General features: G+C 42.3%; 1 non-coding gene across 1 annotated transcript; it reads right to left on the bottom strand.

The window, feature by feature from the left end:
* Window positions 1–9,059: 9,059 nt before the first annotated feature.
* trnag-ucc lies at window positions 9,060–9,131 on the bottom strand. The gene has a single exon. It is a non-coding gene; the product is annotated as a tRNA-Gly (tRNA).
* Between the last annotated feature and the right edge of the window lie 13,403 nt (window positions 9,132–22,534).

Below are 22,534 nucleotides of genomic sequence, written 5' to 3'. Positions count from 1 at the left end.
TTTCTTATAGCATTGCAAGGGAAGCAGTGGCAGGGATGTTTAATTTCACCTCATTGCAGGATTTCCCAAAATACAGGACAAGTGGTTCATGTGTGGAACTAGCAACCAGAGGAAGTGGTGGATGTGGGTATGGTTACAACGTTTAAAAGATATTTGGATGAGTACATGAATATGAAATGTTTGGAGGGATATGGGCCAGCTGAGGCAGGTGGGGCCAGTTTAGTTTGGGACAATGGTCAGCAAGGGCTGGTTGGACTGTAGTCTGGTTGCCTGTTGTATGACTGTATGAGTGGCTTAATATGGTTATTTGTCAGGACACACTGAAGAACTCCCCAGTTTTTTGAATTAGTGCCGGGATCTTTTACACCCACTTGACTGATCAAAAGAGGTCCTGTAAGGTCTAGGCCCAAAACGTCAGCCTTCCTGCTCCTCTGATGCTGCTTGGCCTGCTGTGTTCATCCAGCTCTATACCTTGTTATCTCAGATTCTCCAGCATCTGCAGTTCCTATTATCTCTGTAACGATGATCCAATCAAAAGACACCACGTACCAAAAAGTGCAGGAGTCTCTCAGCACTGCACTGGACATATCTCTGATGAAGAGTGACTGGACTTGAAACGTTAACTCTGCTTTCTCCCCACAGTTTCTGCCAGACCTTCTGAGTTTTGCCAGCAATTTCTGTTTTTGCTCCAATCTAAAATTGGACATTATCAGAAACTTTACTTGATATACTTTTTTGTTGAAAGGGTTCAAGGGGCTGCTGTTGAAGTTTCTCCTATGCTTACTGTAGAATTTATTCATTACTGCAACTGAGAGTAAGCAGTAGATGATTTGGCTGGGAAAACCAGAGATAGGTTGGACAAAAAATAAATGCTGCTCTTTCTTAGATGGTTTTGAGCTCTTTCATTAACACTTGTATTTTGGGAAATCCTGCATTGAGGTGAAATTAAGCATCCCTGCCGCTGCTTCCCTTGCAATGCTATAAGAAAGAATTTGGAAATGTTGGCCACATAATTAACCACATTTTTGGTACATCTAAAGGCAGAGGCTGCATGAAGTTGCACAAGGTCCTTGCAGTGCCCAACAAAAGGTAGAGACATGAAAGGCACGGGCAGAGACTCTCATTGACAATTCCAATCAATGGCGGGAGATCAGCGCAGACATCTGTAGAGCTGACCAACCATTGACACTGCTTTCAGCTCCAGTCCCTTCTGTCTTACAGAAATGGTATTTGGGAATTGAACAAGAATAGGGCATATTCAACTACCAATATGGATTAGAAAAGTAGGGACTGTAATCTTTAGAGAAGAGAAAGCTGGGAGGAGATTTGATAAAGACTTCCAAAATTAAGAGGTGTCTGGAGGTAATGGATAGGGAGAAACTCTTGTTTTTGCAGATGAGTCAGCAACAAATGATCGACAATGTAAGGATTTATTTAGCCATTCAGTGGATGAGGGCATCACTGGCTGGACTAGCATTCATTCTCCCTATCTAATTACCATAGAAATAATTGGCTTGCTAGGCTATTTCAGAAGCCAGTTAAGAATCAACCACATTGTTGTGAGTCTGGATTCACACATAGGCCAGACCAGGTAAGGATGGCAGTCTTACTTGCCCAAAAGGATATTTGTGAACCAGATGAGTATTTACCATAATTAACATATGGGCACCTTTCAACTATCTTTCAATTCCAGACTTCTTTTTTATTCAAATTTCACCATTTGCCATGGTGGTATTCAAAGATGCAAGGTTATGGGAAAAGGTGGGAGAATGGGACTCACCTGAGTTGCTTGTAGACAGCTGGCACAGTATTTGGCTTCCTTCTCTGCTGGCATCCAATCTGTGATTTTATAAGTATCCTTCATTGGTGCCACCTAGTCCTGTTTTCATTCCTTCTACGTTCTCCTTTATCCTTTTGATTGAAATTGTGGGAAGAATAGCAGAAAACAAGTCCCATTTTTTTTGCAATTACATGGCAGAGCCAAGAGGAGAGAATACCTTTAAGAAATCTTTATCAGATAATCAAGAACCATAGTCATTTATTGGTTGGATTCTATTTGGGTGTCTCTTCATGTAACTTGAGGCCTGGTGGCATCAGTAAGGTTTCCTGTCCAGAAGAGTGTCTTTTATCTGATTCTGATAGCTTTCTGCAAAACTTTGATCTTCACTATTATACAAAGTATACTGTGAGGTAGAACATCTCTCATTCGTAAAGACTGGTGCTTCTCTCTTCTTCAATTCTACTACATGACTGCTGATGTCACTATCATATAACAGAATTGGTGCTTGTTAAAGTTCAGAACTGAACTTCAAAGATTGCTTTAAAATGTCTTTACTGAGTGGTGAATGAAGCTCTCTTACATTTTCTGTAGGTTTGTGTACTGCTCATGTCCAATAGGGTAGGAAATTCCAGAATAATGCAAAATCACTAAGATAGCAATAAATTCAGTAATTTGTGGATCCCAGACTATCAAAATACTGCTCCTCTTCCTGATGTCCTATCTTTATTTGATGCAGAGGGCTTGACTTCATGACAATCAAAGCTGGATTGTACCATATAGGAACAGAGGATAAAAGTAGGCCATTCATCCCCGTGTCTGTGCTGTCATTCAATTCAATGATAGTGAATCTGTACATTAATTTCATCCGCTCACCTGACTTCATTAGGCTTAATAACCTTGCCTAATATGCTTTACTTATTTAATATTCATAAATTGAGGACAAGTTAATATTTGTCATTGAAATGAGTTGTGGCACATCCATGCAGATTAAACAAAGATTTTGCTCATATCATGTCAATAACCAGTATTAAACAGATATTATCTCTGAGCAAGGACACAGAGAGAAGAGAAGAAGACTGGAAAAGTATTACCTCGAAATTGCTTTTTGACCAGCCATTCGAAACTACGCCTTTGTACTCAGTTACAATCTAATTCCATTGACCTCATCTAACATTTAACAGTTAGGATAAACCTCAAAAAGATTACTATCCCCAACCTGTCACTAAATTCCAATAAGCCACACTGACATTATGTTAACAGGAGTTTTGAGAGCCAATTTTCTGCCTGTGTCTTTCCATCAGCAAGTTTGGTTCAGCAGCCATACCTGAACAGGAAGTTGTGGATGTCCACAAGAGTAGGCTATTCAGCCCCTCAAACCTGCTTACCATTGGATAAGATCATGGCTGATCTGATTATAGCCACAAACCCATAGTCCCACCGATAGCCTGATTACCTTCCCCTCCTCCACACCTAACAAGAACCTACCTGTCTTTGCCTTAAAAATATGCAAGGACTCTGCTTCCACCATGTTTTCAGGAAGAGAGTTCCAAGTGTTTAAGTCGCCAACAGCCATGCATGAAACAGACAGGACCAGACATTCTGAGATTTACAAGTGTTTTGGTCAAATTATTTACAAATACTATATATTTCCCTTTCCTTCTGGATCCTCTCCTTCCTACAATGGAGCACTCAATGAATGACGACACGCTAGGAAGCTCAGTGGAATAGAGGGATCTTGGAGTGCTTGGATCCCTGAAGGCAGCAGGGCAGGTTAATAGGGTGGTTAAGAAGCGATATGGGATACTTGCCTTACCAATCGTGACATAGATTATAAGAGCTCAGAGGTCATGTGAAGCCACAGCTGAAGTACTGTAGGCAGTTTGGGTCACTGCACTATGGGAAGGATGTGAATGCACAGGATGTCACATGGGGTGGAGTATTTTGGCTATGAAAAGAGGCTGGAGAAGCTTGGATTGTCTTCTTTAGAGACAGGGCACCTGATTGAGGGGTAAAATAGTTGTAGCCCTTAGTTGAAGAGACAATAACAAGGGGGCATAGTTTTCAGGGGATGAAAGGCTAGTGGAATAGAAGGGATTTGAAGAAACCTCTTTTTTCAGCAAGAGAGTGGTGGGCAACTGTGGAGAGTAGTTGAGGCAGAAAACCTCACAACCTTTAAAAAGTATTTGGATGAGGATTTGAAATGTCATGACATTCAAGGTTCTGGGCCAACTGCTGGAAAGTGAGAAATTTCCAATACCCACAACTTTCTGGGGTGAAAATCCATTCAAAACCTCCTTCACCTTATTTTGAAACTGTGCCCCTTGTTTTGTGGCAACTGTGGGATTGGCGGGGCTTGATTTCTAGCATGTTATCCTGGTGGGAAGCCTTATAGAAGGCTTGTCAAGGAAAATGGTGAGATATGGCTTCCCCCAGCTGGAGATGTGGAGCCATTTCTCCACTCAGAAAGCTGTGAGGCTTCGGATTTCTCTACCACAGAGGATAATGCTTGAGCTTATTCAGAAGTAATTTTTGAACATTCAGGTCATGAAGGACTATGAAAATATATTAAGAAAGTGGAGTGGAGTTTAAAGATCAGCCGTGATATTATTGAATGGTAAAGCATGTTCAAGGAACTGAATGATTTTGCTGCTTATGTTTGATTAGGTCATGGCTTTTTTTAATATATTAACTCATCTGTCTGCCTTGTTTCTATTAATCAATACTTTAGCCAACAAAAATCTGTCAATCTCAGCTTTGAAATTTTCAATTGGCACTCAAATTTAAAAGTTTTTTGAGGAAATGGCAACTTTGGAGAGAGGAAGGATGGTGGCATAGTGGTTAGCAGTACTGCCTCACAGCTCCAGGGACTCAAGTTTGAATACAGCCTTGGGTGTCTGCAATTTCTCCCCATGCCTATGGATGTTTCTATTTGGTGCTCTGGTTTCCTCCCACAGTCCAAAGATGAACAGGTTAGGTGGATTGGCCATGGTATATTAACCCATAGTGTCCTGGGAAGTGTAGGCTAGGTTCTGATGAAGGGTCACTTGACCCGAAACTTTATCTCTGATTTCTCTCCACACATGCTGCCAGACCTGCTGAGTTTTCCAGCAATTTCTGTTTTTGTAGATTAGGTGGGTTTGCCATGGTAAATACAGATTTATGGGGATAGGGTGGGTCTAGGTGGGATGCTATTCAGAGGGTTGGTGCTGACTAGATGGGCCAAATAGCCTCTATCTGCAGTGTAGGGATTCTACATGCTTCGTCAAATTACTCATGAGCATTGTAGCTCTAATTTAAGTTTATACCTACTTCTCTCACCAGATGTAATATTTCCATAGCTGAGTGGGCCACAATCTCAAATTATTTCTCTGTCTCCTTCCTTTGGTACTTGTTGTACCCAGGAGTCATCCGAAAGGAGGAGATTGGGAGCAACCAAAGAGTTAACAATTGGAAGGAGGTTTTCACCTTACTTCTGTCAAAGGAACAAAAGCAGATGATGAGAAACTCTGTGGTAAGAAGTAATGGTTCGGAAAGAGTTAATGCTGGACACGATTGTTGGAAAAACCCATCTGATTCACTATTGTTCTTTCGGGAAGGAAACTGCCATCCTTACCTGGTCTGGCTACATGTGACTCCAGACCCACAGCAATGTGGTTGACTCTGAACTGCCCTCTGGGCTATTAGGGATGGGCAATAAATACTGCCTAGCCAGCGACACCCTCATCGCGTGAATGAATTAAAAAAAACATGGGTTGGAAAAGGCAGAATACCTTAGGAACTCGTAGCCTGAAGACCTATGTCCTTTGTCTCTTCACGGTACTACTCACAAGGTTAGTCACTAATCACTAGACTACTAATTCAGAGACTCAGGGTAATGTTCTGGGGGCCTGGGTTTGAGCCTGCCAAGGCAGATGGTGGAATTTGAATAAAATAAATATCTGGAATTAGGAGCCTAAAGGTGACCATGCCACTGTTGTCAGGAAAAACCCATCTGGTTCACTGATGTCCTTTCAGGAAGGAAACTGCTGGCCTACATGGTACTCCAGAACAATAGTAATTTGGCTGACTCTTAACAACCTTCTGGGTATTTTGGGATGGATAAAAAAGTGCCAGCCTGGCCAGAGTCACCCACATCTTGTGAATGAACAAAAAAAAATGTCCATTTTACCAATGTAACTTGTGGTTTCTGTGCAACAAACTACATTTTGTTTGACACTATATTTTGTTAAGTCTCCTGTGCCACTGTAAACCTCGCAGACGCTTAGATCCAGCCAAGGAGAGAAGACAGTTAGCAAACCACCCAACCATAATCAAGTTGAGGTTGGCGTTGCAACAATTGCAGTGGACTGCCTCTCCTCAGGAATCTCTGCCCCATTAGCATCAATGTTTCCATTGTCTTCAGGAACCTGACATCAAGACTGCAACAGTGTCTAGAGAAAGCATTTGCAATAACACTGGAACAGGGATTTTCCTGGAGGCAACCCTATAATGAACTGGCTTCAAGTTTTCCATCTAACAAAGGATCTGAGATCAGCATCTGATGCTGCTGGATCAATCCGTTCTGAAACCTTGGCAGCTCCATCAAAGATGTCTGGGGTTGACAGGGCACCAAAACATGATGTTACTTCATAAAACAAAATAAAAAAATCTAAGTTGCTAAGCCTCAGTGTCAGAGGAGCAACCCCCAATTTTTTTTTTCATAGAATCATAGAATCCCTACAGTGTGAATGGGATCAGTGTTGGGACCTCAATTGTTTACAAATAACATAGATGATTTGGAGTTGGGGACTAAGTGTGGTGTGTCAAAATTTGCAGATGACACTAAGGTGAGTGGTAGAGCAAAGTGTGCAGAAGACACTGAAAGTCTGCAGAGGGATATAGATAGTCTAAGGGAGTGGGCAAAGGTCTGGCAGATGGAGTAAAATATTGATAAGTGTGAGGTCATTCATTTTGGTAGGAATAACTGCAAAATGGACTATGTTTTAAGTGGTAAAAAATTGCAGCGTGCTGCTGTGCAAAGGGACTTGGGTGTCCTTGTGCCTGAATCGCTAAAAGTAGGATTGCAGGTGCAGCAGGTGATTAAAAAGGCAAGTGGATTTTTGTCTGTCATTGCTCGAGGGATGGAGTTTAAAAACAGGGAGACTATACTGCAGCTGTATAGGGTCCTGGTGAGGCCACACCTGGAGTACTGTGTGCAGTTTTGGTCTCCTTACTTGCGAAGAGATAGACTAGCACTGGAGGGGTTGCAGAGGAGATTCACTCGGTTGATTCCAGAGTTGAGAGGGTTGGATTATGAGGAGAGACTGAGTAGACTGGGATTATACTCATTGGAATTCAGAAGAATGAGGGGAGATCTTATAGAAACATATAAGATTATGAAGGGAATAGATAAAGTGGAGGCAGGGAGGTTGTTTCTGCTAGCAGGTGAAACTAGGACTAGAGGGCATCGCCTCAAAATAAAGGGAAGCAGATGTAGGACTGAGGTCAGGAGGAACTTCTTCACCCAAAGGGTTGTGAATCTGTGGAATTCCCTGCCCAGTGAAGTGGTTGAAGCTACCTCGCTGAATGTTTTTAAGGCAAGGCTACATAAATTTTTGAACAGTAAAGGAATTAAAGGTTATGGTGAGTGGGTGGGTAAGTGGAGTTGAGTCTCAAAAAGATCGGCCATAATCTTATTAAATGGCGGGGCAGGCTCGAGGGGCCAGATGGCCTACTCCTGCTCCTAGTTCTTATGTTCTTATAAGCAGGCCATTCAGCCCATCGAGTCCATACCAACCACCTGAAGAGCAGCCCACCCAGATCAACACCCACCACAGCCCCCACCTATTTCTGTAACCCTGCATTTCCCCATGGCTAATCCACCCAGCCTCCAGATCCCTGGACACTATGGGCAATATTAACATGGCCAATCCACCTAACGCGCTCATCTTTGGACTGTGAGAAGAAACCAGAGCACCCGGAGGAAACCCATGCCAACACAGGGAGAATGTGCGAACTCCATACAGACAGTTGCCTGAGGTTGGAATCAAACCTAGGTCCCTGGCACTGTGAGGCAGCAGTGCTAACCGCTGAGCCACCGTGCCACCCCATTCATGAAATGTGGGCATTGCTAGCTAGATCAGCATTATTGCCCATCCTAGATCGTTCAGAATCTGGTGGTCTGGAGTCACATCTGGGCCAAACTCCATAAAGACAGCAGATTTTCTTTCCTGAAGTACATTTGTGAAGCAGATGGGTGTTTTATAACAATCAGCAGTGGTTACACAGTCACCATTAGATTAGATTTTTTATTGAATTCAACTTTTCACCTACTGCCACGTGGCATTTGAAGTCACGCCCCCAGAAAATTAACCTGGGGTTCAGGATTATTAGCCCATTAACATTACCATTTTGCCACTGTGTTGGATTACCAGAGCAGCATTGTCTGTCTTTCACAACTGTGGCACACCCCCCTCCATCTCTGTGGAGTAGAGCCTTCAGCATTGATAGCTTCCCTAGACTGTCATAGGAAGGCTGGCTGCATGAAACTATCAGATTCTTGAGATGGTTCCACCAGCGACAAAATACATGAGCAGTCACAAAATTCCTCTACTTGTGTCCTAGAACACATAAATTGTCTGCCAACCTCATCATGGCAGGGCAGTCCATTTCTCAGCCAGTCACTGGAAAGACTTACTGATGGTATCTTCACCTCTTTTTTCCTGATTCCTTGGCTCAAAGCTAGACAGTCTAGAGCTGGTCGATCTCAGTTGACGTTGCAGCCTAACATTTAGAGCTGAATGGGTAAACGTCTCAATTTTCCATGAAGTTCTTGGGCAGAAACAATTAGATATTCAGTCATGGACAATAGAATCAGAGTTACACAAGCTCTTCAGCATAGATTCTATATTTTTCATTGTACTCTTGTAAAATTGAATTATTTTCATATTTAGTCTTCACTATGCTTTATTCATAGAATCCCTACAATGTGGAAACAGGTCCTTCAGCCCAACAAGTCCACACTGACCCTCACAGCATCACACCCAGACCCATCCCCCAATGACCCACCTAAACTACACACCCCTGAACACTATGGGCAATTTAGCAAGGCCAATCCACCCTAACCTGCACATCTTTGGACTGTGGGAGGAAACTGGAGTACCTAAAGGAAACCCACACAGACGCAGGGAGAATATGCAAACTCCACACAGACAGTCGCCCGAGGGTAGAATTGATCCTGGGTCCCTGGTGCTGTGAGGCAGCTGTGCTAACCGCTGAGCAACCGTGCCACCCCTAAGACTGTAATGGCTGGGAATGGAACCCAGGTCAACTGCTTGGAAGGCAGCTATGCTCACCACTATACCACCATCGCTGCGTCAAACATGTAATATGAGAACTAATTTAACTGCGTTAAAGCAGTACCAAGCCTTGACAAGCATAGCCAAATTTCTACAAAACAAAGGCAAGTTATAAGAATCACCAAGGTCATGGTGTTTTATTAAAACTGATGACAAAGATCAATTACACCTCCATTACTCTCTTATCGTTTGAGAGAATGAGTTGCCTTGGTCTTAGAAGGAATGTCAACTATCCTTCAAGTGGAGGTGGACAAGGGGACAACATTTACCCTGATGTCATGATAACTGCCCATCCAGGTCATTGACACAGCATAAATTGCCCTTGAAATAAGTTATATAAATAAGGAGACATAGAGAGGGAAGAAAAGTCCATGGGAATGACCCACACCTCCTTGAGAAATGTCTAAGGGTAGAAAAAAAAATGTTATCACCCCCAAAGACTAAATCCAAAGATATTAAACATCAGGAGTGATCACCCCACCACAGAAGCTATAGGGGCCCATTTTCCATTTTTCAGAATGACCTTGGGTTCAGTAAAGCATTCTTATCTTTCATGGGTTGTATATTTCTTTTCTTGATCCTAATTACCTCATTTTCTGGAGACAGGACATCTGAGAGAGGTTTTCAAAATCATAAGCAGGCTGCATACGGAGAAATTGTTCCCACAGGACCAAGAATGAGAGCGCAAGGATTAATAATGATTTGCAAAAGAAGGTATGAGAAAAGTAACATTTTCACTCAGCGAGCAGTTAGGATATGGAAGGCATTGCCTGTAAGTGTGGTGGAGGCAGGTTCAATTGAAGCATTTAAAACTGCATTGGATGATAATGTGGATAAAATTAGTACGTGAGGGCATGGGGCAAAAGCAGTAGATTGTCACGATTGTCATAATGCTCATGTGAAGAGCCAGCGCAGGCACGATGGGTAAATGGCCTCCATCTGCAACGTAAGACTTCTGTGAAACTGTAAATTATCCTTTGTAAGTGTCCTGTTGCTTCTTAACAAATGCAATAACTACCTGTGTTTTTTCCTCAAGTGATTAGACACCTCTGACCAAAACACCCAAATCTAACACCTCTCTGATGGTGCACCTCTATGTGTATGAACAGTGCCTTCAAATAGACAAAATGCACTATGGTTACCTGTCCTGGAAGACATGAGTGAAATTCTGATTTTAAACTTCTATGGTTAGTGAAACAAACTACATTTTAATAATTTGAGGAAATAGTTCATCTCCATGTTGGGGGAAGCTGGAGGTTTCTTTCCACATGATGGAGAGAGGAGTGACTTTCCTCAATTGTGTAGATCCTCTGAATGGAGACGCATATCTGAATGCATTTCTTCTGCTCTGGAATGAACTGTGAGCATCTACAGAGGTTTATAAGAAATAGGCAATTATACAAATGGATTTCATTTTACAATTGGACAGTTTGCAGAAGTGATAGTGCTGATGGCAGGGAGGGGGTGTGTGTTAGGGTAGGTGGAATGTATTCTCATTTTTAATTATTCAGAGAAGGAAAATTATAAAAATGGACTGAAAATGATTCCAGAATTGTTAAAGAGCTGCACTTTCTATTAACGCAAGAAATATGCATTTTCTCATATGGCTGAGCTACCACAGAGGAGTTTGGCTTGATATTTCTATTTTGCACGATACTAACAAATTCTCTCATTAAAGAAAAAGAACAAAAGGCATAATTGGATGAGAATGATCCTCCAGAGATTAGACAAAGAGCCTGGTGCTGTAGGAAAACAATAATGAATGTCCCATAATTATCAAACCTCAACCCTCCCCCACAGTGAAAACAGCACAAGTCTCATTGGGTGGAATGTATTTTGAAAATTGGATCTGAATTTTCTTAGCAACAGGCATTGAGCTCAATGTTTTCCTTGTAACAAAATATGTTGAATCACATGAGGAGCTTTCACTCCATATGGAGGTATAAGATCTGATGGCATAAAAACAGAAGAGGAAACTAACATATCTCTCAATGTTTCTGTTTTTAATTTTTAAAAGAAGCAATGGTGGTGTTCCAGTATTAGACACCAATAACAGCAAGGCAGGTTGAAAAGTGTGTGCATGGAGTACAAAAGAAAATTATTACAAGTCTATAAACAAAAATACTGCCTAGACGTTAACTACAGTATTGTGTTCAATTCTGTGCATTGTACTACATGAAAGATGTGAAGATTTTAGACAGGATGCAGAAAAGATTATTCAGAATGTTTCCTGAGGTAAGCACCTTCAGATATGTAGACAGATTGGAGATGTTGGGGCCGTTCAGTTTGGAGAAGGGAAGATTGAGGGGAGATTTGATAGAGGTGTTCAAAATCAAGAAGGAACTGAGATTAGTTAGAAAGAAACTGTTCAAATTGCTGAAAGGATCAAGAACCACACATGACACTGATTTAGGATGATAATAGTGATTTAAGGGAAAATCCTTTGTAGACTGTCCTTATTCAGGATCTGGTTTGAGAGTTTGGAGGAGGCAGATTCAACCATGGCTTTTAAAAGAAAATTGGATCATTATCTGAAGAGGAAACATTTGTAGTGCCATATTGAAGGGTGGAGGAGCTGCATGCTAATCCTGTTCAGTTCCTGAGGTGCATTTTTGTCAGTTGCTGGGCCAGCATTTACATAGCATGTAACTGTTGCAATTCAGATATTTCTTTGCCCATTTAATTCCAATGAACCTTTCCATGGAACCTTGCTATAAATTAGAGATCCAAACAGCAGCTAAGAGCATGGGAGTAGAACAAGAAAGTCTCCTGAGTCAATCAGATTGAAAATTGTTCTGAACCAGTAGCAGGGTCCAAACCTAAAAGCATATTACAACAATATCAAATCAAATCCAGATAACAAAATTAAGAGAGGGGAGAAATTATTGGAAAAAGAGAGTGAGTAGAAAAGGGATAGAGTAGAATGTTTGAAAATTAATTATCTTACTTAATAATTAATAGTTCTTATGTTTAAAGGGATCAAAGAGTATGGGGAGAAAGCAGGAACAGGAAATGAGTAGAAAGATTGGCCATGATCATATTGATTAGAGTAGCAGGCTTGAAGGGCCAAATGGCCTACTCCAGTCCCTTGTTCTATGTTTCTAAGCAAAGTAAACTTATAGCATTGAACAGAAACAGACCATACAGCTTAGGCTCTACATTAGTATCCTCTTATCCCACTGCATACATCCATATCTGACTATGCTTCCATTCCTTACTTGTAAACTGTTAGTCTCCTTAAATGGAGCATGGAGGCGATGGCCTGGTGGTATTATCTGTTAATCCAGAGACCCAGATAACGTTCTAGGGAGCCAGTTTCAATTCCTGCCATGGCAGATGGTGGAATTTGAAATCAATTTTAAAAATCTGGAATTAAGAATCTAATGATGACCATAAATCAATTGTCAGGAAGAAACCCATCTGGTTCATTAATATCCTTTAGGGAAGGAAACTGCCAACCTTACCTGGTTTGTCCTACATGTGACTCCAGACCCACGTTGTGGTTGGCTTTTAACTGCCCTCTAGGCAATTGGGAAGGGCAATAAATGCTGGCACAGCCAGTAACACCCTTGTCTAACGGATGAATAACATCAACAGTTCCTTCTGGTAGTGGTTTCCATATTTCTCACCATCGTCTAAGGACGTTCTTATGTGCATTCTGTAAAGAAATAAAGATTCTGAATTCTGTATTGGATTTATTGAGGGCTTCCTTAAATTTATGGACTGTAGTTTTGGACCAAAATTTGAAACTTTTTTCAAAGATTTTTAACACCATAATTAAAACCTTATATTAATTTCCAAGACCAGAAAGGTTATTTTTGCATATTTATGACTTAAGAGTATTTAGACTAACATGGCTGAGTTCAAATGTTCTGTGTTAAGATTACTGCAAATCTATGGTGCACATACTGGAACTTCACGCCACTGAATCCAGTTCCATTGTATGACAGATAAATGAAATGTGATTTGGTTAAGTAATGATGGAATGATGTGCCTTGGACAGTAATGACTGGATTTCTGAGCTTTTCTACACGTGTGCCCCTGCCTGAAGAAATTAAGACTAATTTATTTCAAAGGGTCCCAAAAGGCCTGATAGAATGAATGACAGGCATCCTTCTGAATGTTTCACTCTCTATGATTTTAAGGATCTGCTTATCCTCAATGCTTTGGTTTACACATGAGGAATGATTATTTCAATGAGGCACCAGAGAGGCACTGGTAATCGTGGGATAACGTGACACAATGGGAATCTACACAATTATACTGAGCGATAAGTAGAGTGGGCGATCATTGATCAATTACTAAAACATGCCAATCAATTTCTCATTCTAGTGAGATAGTAAGAATTGCTGATGCTGGAGTCAGAGATAACACAGTTTGGAGCTGGAGGAACACAGCAGGCCAGGCAGCATCAGAGGAGCAGGAAAGTTGACATTTTGTGTTGGGACACTTCTTCAGAAATGGGGGATGGGGAAGGAATCTCAGAAATAAATAGAGAGAGGAAGGATGGGGCTGGGGAAGGTAGGTGGGATGGTGATAGGTGAGTGCAGGTAGGCAATGGTGGGGATTGGTCAGTGAGGTGGGAGGAGTGGATAGATGGGAGAGAAGATGGACAGGTTGTGTCAGGCCAAAGAGGCAGGGATGAGAGGGAGGGTTGGTCATGGGATGACACTGGGGGTGGGGAGATTTTGAAACTGGTGAAATCCACATTTAGACCATTGGGCTGTAGGCTCCTGAGGCGGAATATGAGGTGCTGCTCCTCCAGTTTGCGGGTGGCATCATTGTGACACTGGAGGACTCTCAGGATGGAGACGTCGCCCAGGGAATGGGAGGGGGAGTTGAAATGGTTCACGACTGGAAGGTATTGTCGTTTGTTGCAAACAGAGCGCAGGTGCTCTGCAAAGTGGTCTCCGAGGCTCTGCTTGGTCTCACTGATGCGGCCTCCTCTGGCCATCCTCCTCCCCCATCTCTGAAGAAGGATCCTGACCCAAAACGTCAACTTTCCTGCACCTCTAATGCTGCCTGGCCTGTTGTGTTCCTCCAGCTCCACACTGTGTTATCTCCAATTAATTTCTCTCCATTTACCATCTTTGGGGAAACCAGACACGACATTGTGTGCTTTGATCATTGTGTTAAACATTTGGACATGCTTTGCTTTATAAACTCAATGTTGAAAGTAACTTTTAAAACAAATTCTTTGTTTGGTTGAAAGCAATCCCAAAACATTGGTTCGTTTTATATTTATTATCTTTTCTCCTCATAGCACGAGTCAATCTTTTTTCTCAAGTGTCAGAACACATTGAATATCAGAAAGCTACAAAAGTAGAAACATGTTCTAAATCTTCAGCAGAATTTATTTGCACAGATAGAATTGATAACATCTGAGCACTTTTAAATGATAATGGATAGGTGGGCAGAACAATGATGGATGGAATTTAGTAAAGTAAAAGAAAAACAGCAGAAGCATTGACTGTGACAACTATTCCGTGAACAATGTTAACAAAACACAAGATGAAATAAAAACAGAAAATGGAAGATAGTCAAGTGCTGAAGCAACATCTGTGGAGCAAATGAAACAGAGTTCAGGTTTCAGGTCAATGACCTTTTATCGGAACTGAGAAAAGTTAGGATTGTAAAGAGATTTTAAGCAAGTGTTAGGTGGGACTGGGCCGTGAGGCAGCAGTGCTAACCTCTGAACTACCATACTGTAAGGAAATGACCTGCCGATGCTGCAAAGTCTTCCTTAGTTACATCAGGGTGGTGTGTGGTGGCGAGATGTGGTGTGATTGTGCCAAAATTGTAACAGTTGTCCCATTAACTAGTTAGGCAAAGCCTGACATAGTCATATTCACAGAACCATTACTTACAGACAGCATTCCAGACTACACCAACATATTCTCTGGATATGTCTTCTCCCACTGGGATGACAGACCAATCAGAAGTGGTGGCACAATGATAAATGATCAGGAGGGAGTTCCTCTGGGAGTCCACAATGTTGCTTCTGGACCCCATGAAGTCCTGATGTCCTTTATACATGGTCCTCCTGTCCTTGTTTGTTAGAGATTTTTATGATTGGGAAAAAAGAAATCACTGCTGTATCAGCTGTTACATGAATTCTTACGCTATAAAGAAAATATTAGAAAAGTTCAGATTTAAATTGACTGCAATTTCAAACAGAATGTAAGGAGGTCTGATATCATGCTTGAATTTGTCTCTTCTCAGCCAACCTAGAATCTAATGTCTGACTTGGATTTGTCATAACTAGCTGTTCTCTGCATTGTTACATTGTGAACAACTTCCATTGCTGATGCTTCAATTGTCTTGTGTGAAATATACCGTTGAATTAAAACAGAAATTACTGGAGAAACTCAGCCAATGGGCCAGCAGCCTTGCAGAGAAAACAGAGTTAATGTTTCAAGCCCAGTGACCCTTCTTCAGAACTGAAAGTAGCGAGGAAAAGGTGGCACATACGCTGATATAGGATTGGGTGGGGGAGAGGGGGGAAGGAGGAAGCAGTGAGCAGATAAGTAGAAATGAAGCTCAGAGAGAGTTGGGCAGACAAAACAATGGGTGATAGTCTGCCAGGGAGAATGAAGGTCTGTTAATTGGGACCATTAGTAAGTGAAAATGAGTTAGCTGTGCTGAAAACTGCCCACATGATGACAGGGCCTGAGGTGTGGACATGGGTGAAACACATAGAAGAAGGTATAGTATATGAGCAGTACGGTGGCTCAGTGGTTAGCACTGCTGCTTCATAGCAGCTGGGACCTGGTTTCGATTCCTCAGTTACCTCACCTCAGGTGACTTTCTGAGTGGAGTTCTCCCTGTGCCTGTGTGGGTTTCCTCTAGGTGCTATGGTTTTCTCTCACAGTCCAAAGATATACACTTAGGTGGACTGGCCATGCTAAATTGCCCATAATATCCTGGGATGTGCAGGCTGGGTGGATTAGCTGTGGGAGATGCAAGGTTACAGGGATAGGGGATGGGTCTGAGTAGGATGCTTCTCAAGGGGTTGGTGTGGACTTGGTGGACCAAATGGCCTGCTTCCACGCTGTAGGGATTTTATTATGCGAAAAGTATTCAGGTTGTAAAATTATTGAACTAGTTTCTGAGTCCTAGAGGCTGCAGGGTCTCCAAGTGGAAAATGAGATGCTGTTCTTCTAGCGTGCACTGAGGCTTGTTGGACCACTGCAGCAGACCTGAGACAGAAATGTTGGCCAGGGAACACAATGGAGCATTGTAGTGCCATAATATATTAAACCTTTAAATTGCTGTCATTTCTTCTGGAAATTTGTGGCATGTGAAATCTGAACTCTCTTCACTGCTAATGATAGTGGAAAATATTTCCGACAGATTGATATAGTCACAGTTTTCCAGCCCATTGTCAATATGAAGCAAATTTCGTTTGAGATTGTTTAATTTGTAACTGTGCCCTGTTACACATGGGTCTTAAAGGATTGGAAAGGTTAATACTTGGCTGCCTTTGGGGCATTACCTGGGGCCTCTGTTTTACTAGACATTGCCAATACACTACCATCTTCCACTTTTTTACCCAAATAAGCAAATTGACGGAGACTGAGGATAAGAGTAGGATTGATGCTGTGCAGTACAGTGCTGAATAGAGTGGTGCCAGTCACTATCACAGAAAGCACAGGAGTAGGCCATTCAGCCCCTTGAACCATTTTCAGCCATTGAAGCAAATTACAGCTGATTTATCTCTTAATTTGGAGTTCACGCCTTGATTATATAACCCTTAATATTCGAACAAAGACTTGACGATAGTCTCATGCATGAGAAACAGCAAGGTGGCTGACGAATCTTAACAACTGCACACTGCTGTGAGTCAGACCTTCAGAACAGAAAAGAATCAAAAGGAAAAACAAATGTAAGAAAACAAAAGGGTAAAGCTATTTACATAATTTCCAATACAGGTACAAGAATTTCCTGTCCCTTGCTAGTCTGTCCCTAGGCTATGCTGTTCTTTGGCTTTCTGATACATGGGGGTATGGGAATAACAACAAACTGACAGATTTGCATTTTAATGTATTATTGTTTCTTTTGACCATAAAACCAGCTGACTACTGAATATAAACTCTTCAGCAAAACGCTATTCATTAATAATAAAAGTCAAATTTCTTCAAAGCTAAAGTATGTTAGCTGGTGGCTGCATATAACGGCACCACAAATTCCAGCTGCTACAGAGATGATTGACTCAATCACCCATCAATAGTGACTGAAGATCACTGCTATACGTGTATAGAGATAATTTATATTATCTAAACAGTGTCCCACCACTACACTTTGTGGGAGAGGAAACTCTGTCATTAACAAGAAGAGGATTTACTCACAATTTAGAAACATAGAAAATAAGTGCAGGCCATTCAGCCCTTCCAGTCTGCACCACCATTCAATACGATCATGGCTGATCATGCTATCTCAGTATACCATTCCCGCTTTCTCCCCATACCCCTTGAAACCTTTAGCCACAAGGGCTACGTCCAGCTCCCTCTTGAATATATTGAATGAACTGGTCCCAACAACTTCCTGTGGTAGAGAATTCCACAAGTTCACAACTCTCTGTGAGAAGAAATTCTTCCTCATCTCAGTCCTAAATCACATACCCCTTATTTTTAGACTGTGACCCTTAGTTCCGGACTTCCCCAACATTGGGAACATTTTTCCCACATCTAGTCCAGTCCCATCAGGATTTTATGTTTCTATGAGATTGCACTCATTCTTCTAAGTTCCAATAAGTACAAGCCCAATCTGTCCAGCCTTTCTTCATATGTTAGTCCTGTCATCCCAGGAATCAGTCTGGTGAACCTTCACTGGACTCCCTTAACAGCAAGAACATCCTTCCTCAGACTAGGAGACCAAAACTGTACACAACACTCAAGGTGTGGCCTCACCAAGGTCCTGTATATTTTGGTCACATTCAAGTCCTATATATTGCAGTGGTGCTGAGATGGTAGTGTCATGATAATGTCACTGGAGAATTAATCCAGTGGCCAAAAGACACTTTGGAGACACCTTTGTAAATCCCACCATGGTAGCTGGTGGTGAGAAATCTGGAATGTATAGGGAGTTCCAGAAATGGTGACCATGACAGCCACCATCAATTGGCAGAACAGTGACTGAGTGGTTAGCACTGCTGCCGCACAATTGCCAAGGATCCAGGTTCAATTCCAGCCTCAGGTGTCTGTCTGCGTGGAGTTTGCATGTCCTCCCTCTGTCTGTCTGGGTTTCCTCCCACGGTCCAAAGATGTCCGGGTTAGGTAGATCGGCCATGCTAAATTGTCACTTCATGTCACTCCAGACCTGCAGCAACATGAAAAGCCCAAAAAGCAGCAAGGGAAATTAGGGATGGGCAACAAGTACTGGTCTTGCATTTATGAGAAGGCCACATCCCATGCAGAAAGGAACGAAAAAAAGATCATAGCAGCTGTGGGGCTGAAGTAGACTTTGTTTGCAGCAAAACTGCTGCAAAAACATATTGCTTTGCTTTATTGGTGGCCATGGCTTTTTCCTAAGCTCTGAAATACCATCCCAAAAACTGTCTGCCTCTTTAAGACTCTACGGGATGGACTTTCCCTTGGGCTTCGGGGTCTGAGACATCATGAGCATGGTGCAATGTTACCAGTGTCAGTCTCCAAATTGGTCACCTGCAGTTTGCTACTTGATGGAGGATGACAATAAGTACTTGATGCTGCAGGCTTAGAGAGCTGGCATCTCTGCAGTTCCACTGGTGAGAGGTGGTTGCTGTTGCCAGGTTGCAAGCTACAAAACTTGGAATTGTGAATTGAAAGTGAATGTTGTATGAGAAGAGGGGAAACGAGAGTTGGTAGGCCTTTCTAAGCCCAGTGGTGATTTTGTGGAACCTTGTTACATTGATCTATTGGGCTAATGATGTGGCCTTTCCTGCCATGGCTCCCTTTTAAAAAATGGAACCTAAGACTTTGAGAGCTCCTGCAAAGATGGGTTTCCCGGGGAAGGTGGCCTCTACACAGAGTAGGGAGTGACTCCTGTACATCTGGAAAGTCGAACCGAATGAACCCAGAATCTGCTTAATTGGCTCTACATCCATCCAGGAACTGTTCACTGGGACAGATAATGCTGTAGGCATTAAGTCCCATGCACCTTTTGTCATGTCGCCATTGATTGGCGAATTGCCATAAAGATTACAGAGATTCAGATGGTAGTATTTCGGGTTGGGACTCATTTCTGAAGAAGGGTCTTAACCTGAAACATCAGCTTTCCTGCTCCTCTGATGCTGCCTGGCCTGCTGTGTTCCCCCAGCTTCACGCTTTGTTATCTCAGACTCCAGCATCGGCAGTTCTTACTATCTCTGATTAAAAACCGTAAGAACTGCGGATGCTGTAAATCAGGAACAAAAACAAAAATGCTGGAGAGGCTCAGCAGGTCTGGCAGCATCTGTGAAGGCAAAAACAGAGTTAATGTTTTGGGTCCGGTGACTCTTTCTCAGAACTTTGAGGAAGGGTCACCGGACCCAAAACTCTAGCTCTGTTTTTTCCTTCACAGATGCTGCCAGACCTGCTAAGCCATTACAGCAATTTTGTTTTTGTTCCTTACTATCTCTGATTGAGTTAAACCCCACTGCGAAGCCCCCATTTCTGAAGAAGGGTCCCAACCCAAAACGTCAGCTTTCCTGCTCCTCTGATGCTGCCTGGCCTGTTGTGTTCCTCCAGCTCCACACAGAGATTCAGGTGTAGCCTGAACTAAGTGCAAAACTGTTTACACCTTTTTCCACAATCTTTGCTTGACACATGTCTCTGGGCCCAAGCATTCAGCAAATTCTACCTCCTAATGCAGAATATTTGCGTAAGCTTACATATAGTTAATTTTTACTTTTGGTCTAAACAGCATTTATTTTTTATGTACCTCATGCATGGGTTGACACCTGACTCTTAGCCAAAATCCAAAGTTTTTGTATCCACTCATTGATGAAGTCAAACACATCCTGGTGCAAACCTATTTAATAGAATTGTAGAAATAAAACAAAGAACTGTAGATGCTAGAAAAAGGCAACAAAAATAGAAAGTGTTGAAGAAACTTATAGCAGGTCTGGCAGCACACCTTCTAAGAAGCACTTGGATGAGCACTTGAAATGTCATAACATTCAACGCTCTGAGCCTAGTTTTGGAACGTGGGACTACTCTATATGTAGAGATTTACAAGGTGTAGAAATGGATGAACACAGCAGGCCAAACAGCATCAGAGGTGCAGGAAGGCTGACGTTTCGGGCCTAGACCCTTCTTCAAGTCCTGCTACACAAAGAAACAAACAGTAGCATGCCATCCACATGATTGACTCTTGTTTCAAACTATTAAGTGTGTCTCCCCGATTGGCCAGAAAATAGAAAGTTCCAGAAAACCACCTGAAAGGTTTAAAACAAGGGCTCACCTGCAGACCTCTCCTTGGAATTGTTCTTGGAATCTTCTGGAGGCTTTCCGAGCAGACTAGTATGGCAAAAGGCAGTGACCAGTTGATCATCCAGAAAGAGAGATAGGAAGAAAGCAGCTTCACCGACCCAGAGACAGAGTCAGAGAGAGAGCAACTGCATAAATCTACAAGAGACACGGGAAGTATTGTAAGCTTAAGGGGCCAACCAGGATTAGGGAGAAGGTGTTTAGCATTAAAAGCTATGGTAACTTAGTTCCGAATAAAGATGGGACTGTTTTGCATTGGTGCTGGCTTGTGTTTACATTGATTTGACTGCTTTGGTATTGTGAGACACCGAGGTAAATTTGTTCATAACATTCTGATCGGTGTTGTCTAACTTGTTTAAGGAGGAACTGGACAACACCATTTCACCACTACCTCCTTTCATGTGACCAGTTCAGCCTGGATGTGTTGACTGAAAAAAAAATGAAACTGAACTACAGATAAGGATAAGGATAACCAAATGCACCATCGTCTCCCTTTTCCCTTTTATTATATTTAACTAACATCTTGGAATTTGGAACATGTATTCTACTTAACATCTTGTAACCTGGAACATTTATCACCCAGCCCTGCCCTTCCTTGAGCCAGGTCATCATTATTACCAGAGCATAATAATCCCACAAGGCCACCTGCATCTGTCTTATTTATTATACTCCGAGTATTCACACGCATGCAGCACAACTCATTTCAACTTCATCATATTTTCTCTTACTCCAAATTCACCTCTTAATTTACCATTCTTAATTCTAGTGCTAAGTTTCTCTTCCAGGATTTTATATGCCTTGGTATGGAACCCTCCTGCTTCTCACATCCCAGCTGTGTTACTTTAAACCCTCCCTAATGAAAGCTGAGACATCAGCCACTACATCTTGAGTGGGTCTGAAAATGCAGCAATGGTGTTGGCTTGGTGGGCCTGCCAATACTCCTCCTGTTTCATTAGTAGCCAATACCATCACTGCGTTTTTAGACCCAGTCATGATGCAGTCACTGTGCACCTAGTCTCCAAAGTCTTCATCTGAGTCACTTACAGCAGAACATGTTGTGACTTCCTGCTCCAGTGAGTCAGCACATGAGCTACGTTTTCCCATTGGCTTGAACCCTGCTTGTGCCCAATGACTCACCATTTGCAGATGCCAACTTGATACCTGCTTCTAAGGCACCCAGAGTGCCAATATCTTGGCTGCAGCTGATCAACGTCAGAAGTCCCATGACACCAGGTTATAATCCAACAGGTTTATTTAAAAATTACGAGCATTCAGAGCACTGTTCCTTTGTCAGGTGAAGATCAGGTCACTTCACCTGACAAAGGAGCAGTGCTCTGAAAGCTTGTAATTTTAAATAGACCTGTTGGATTATAACCTGGTATCATGCGATTTCTGACTTTGTCCACCCCAGTCCAATACTGGCATCTCCACATTGTGGCTGATCAAGTGGAAGTGTGTTTCCAACAAGGGCAAGGTGCTGCTCTTTCTCTCTTCCTTCTGTGGCTAGGCCAAAGGGCAGGAGCCACATGAAGGAAATGGGTGAGAGGTGGAAAGCAGGAATTCATTTGCAATTCACGTCTCCAACAGGACGAGGGCAAGAAGGCAGTTGATAAGGGACATGTGGCTGACATCCTGATTGCTCTCTCAATGACAGATGCTGCTGGTACTTTTGCAGCCAATTCCAAAGTGTAGACCATCATCACCTAGGACAGGCTCGAGAGATGAAGACTTGCCAGGTCCCGCTCAGTTTTTGCTGCTACCTTGTATTCAGTATAACTTCCTTCTGTAAGGATGTTCAAGACAGAGAACGTTAAATTTGTAGATATTAGAGATATCAAGGAATATGGGTACAATGAATTAAAATAACAATGTGGTAGAAGATGAATCAATCTGGTTGAATGGCAGAGCAGGATCAATGGGCCAAATGATCTCCTACTGCTCCTATTTCTTATATTGCCATGAATAAAGTA

The sequence above is a fragment of the Rhincodon typus genome, chromosome 7 (genome assembly GCF_021869965.1).
Source record: "Rhincodon typus isolate 14 chromosome 7, sRhiTyp1.1, whole genome shotgun sequence".
Classification (NCBI taxonomy): domain Eukaryota; kingdom Metazoa; phylum Chordata; class Chondrichthyes; order Orectolobiformes; family Rhincodontidae; genus Rhincodon; species Rhincodon typus.
Note: the sequence above shows the minus strand (reverse complement) of the source record. Positions and strands in the feature narration are given on the sequence as shown.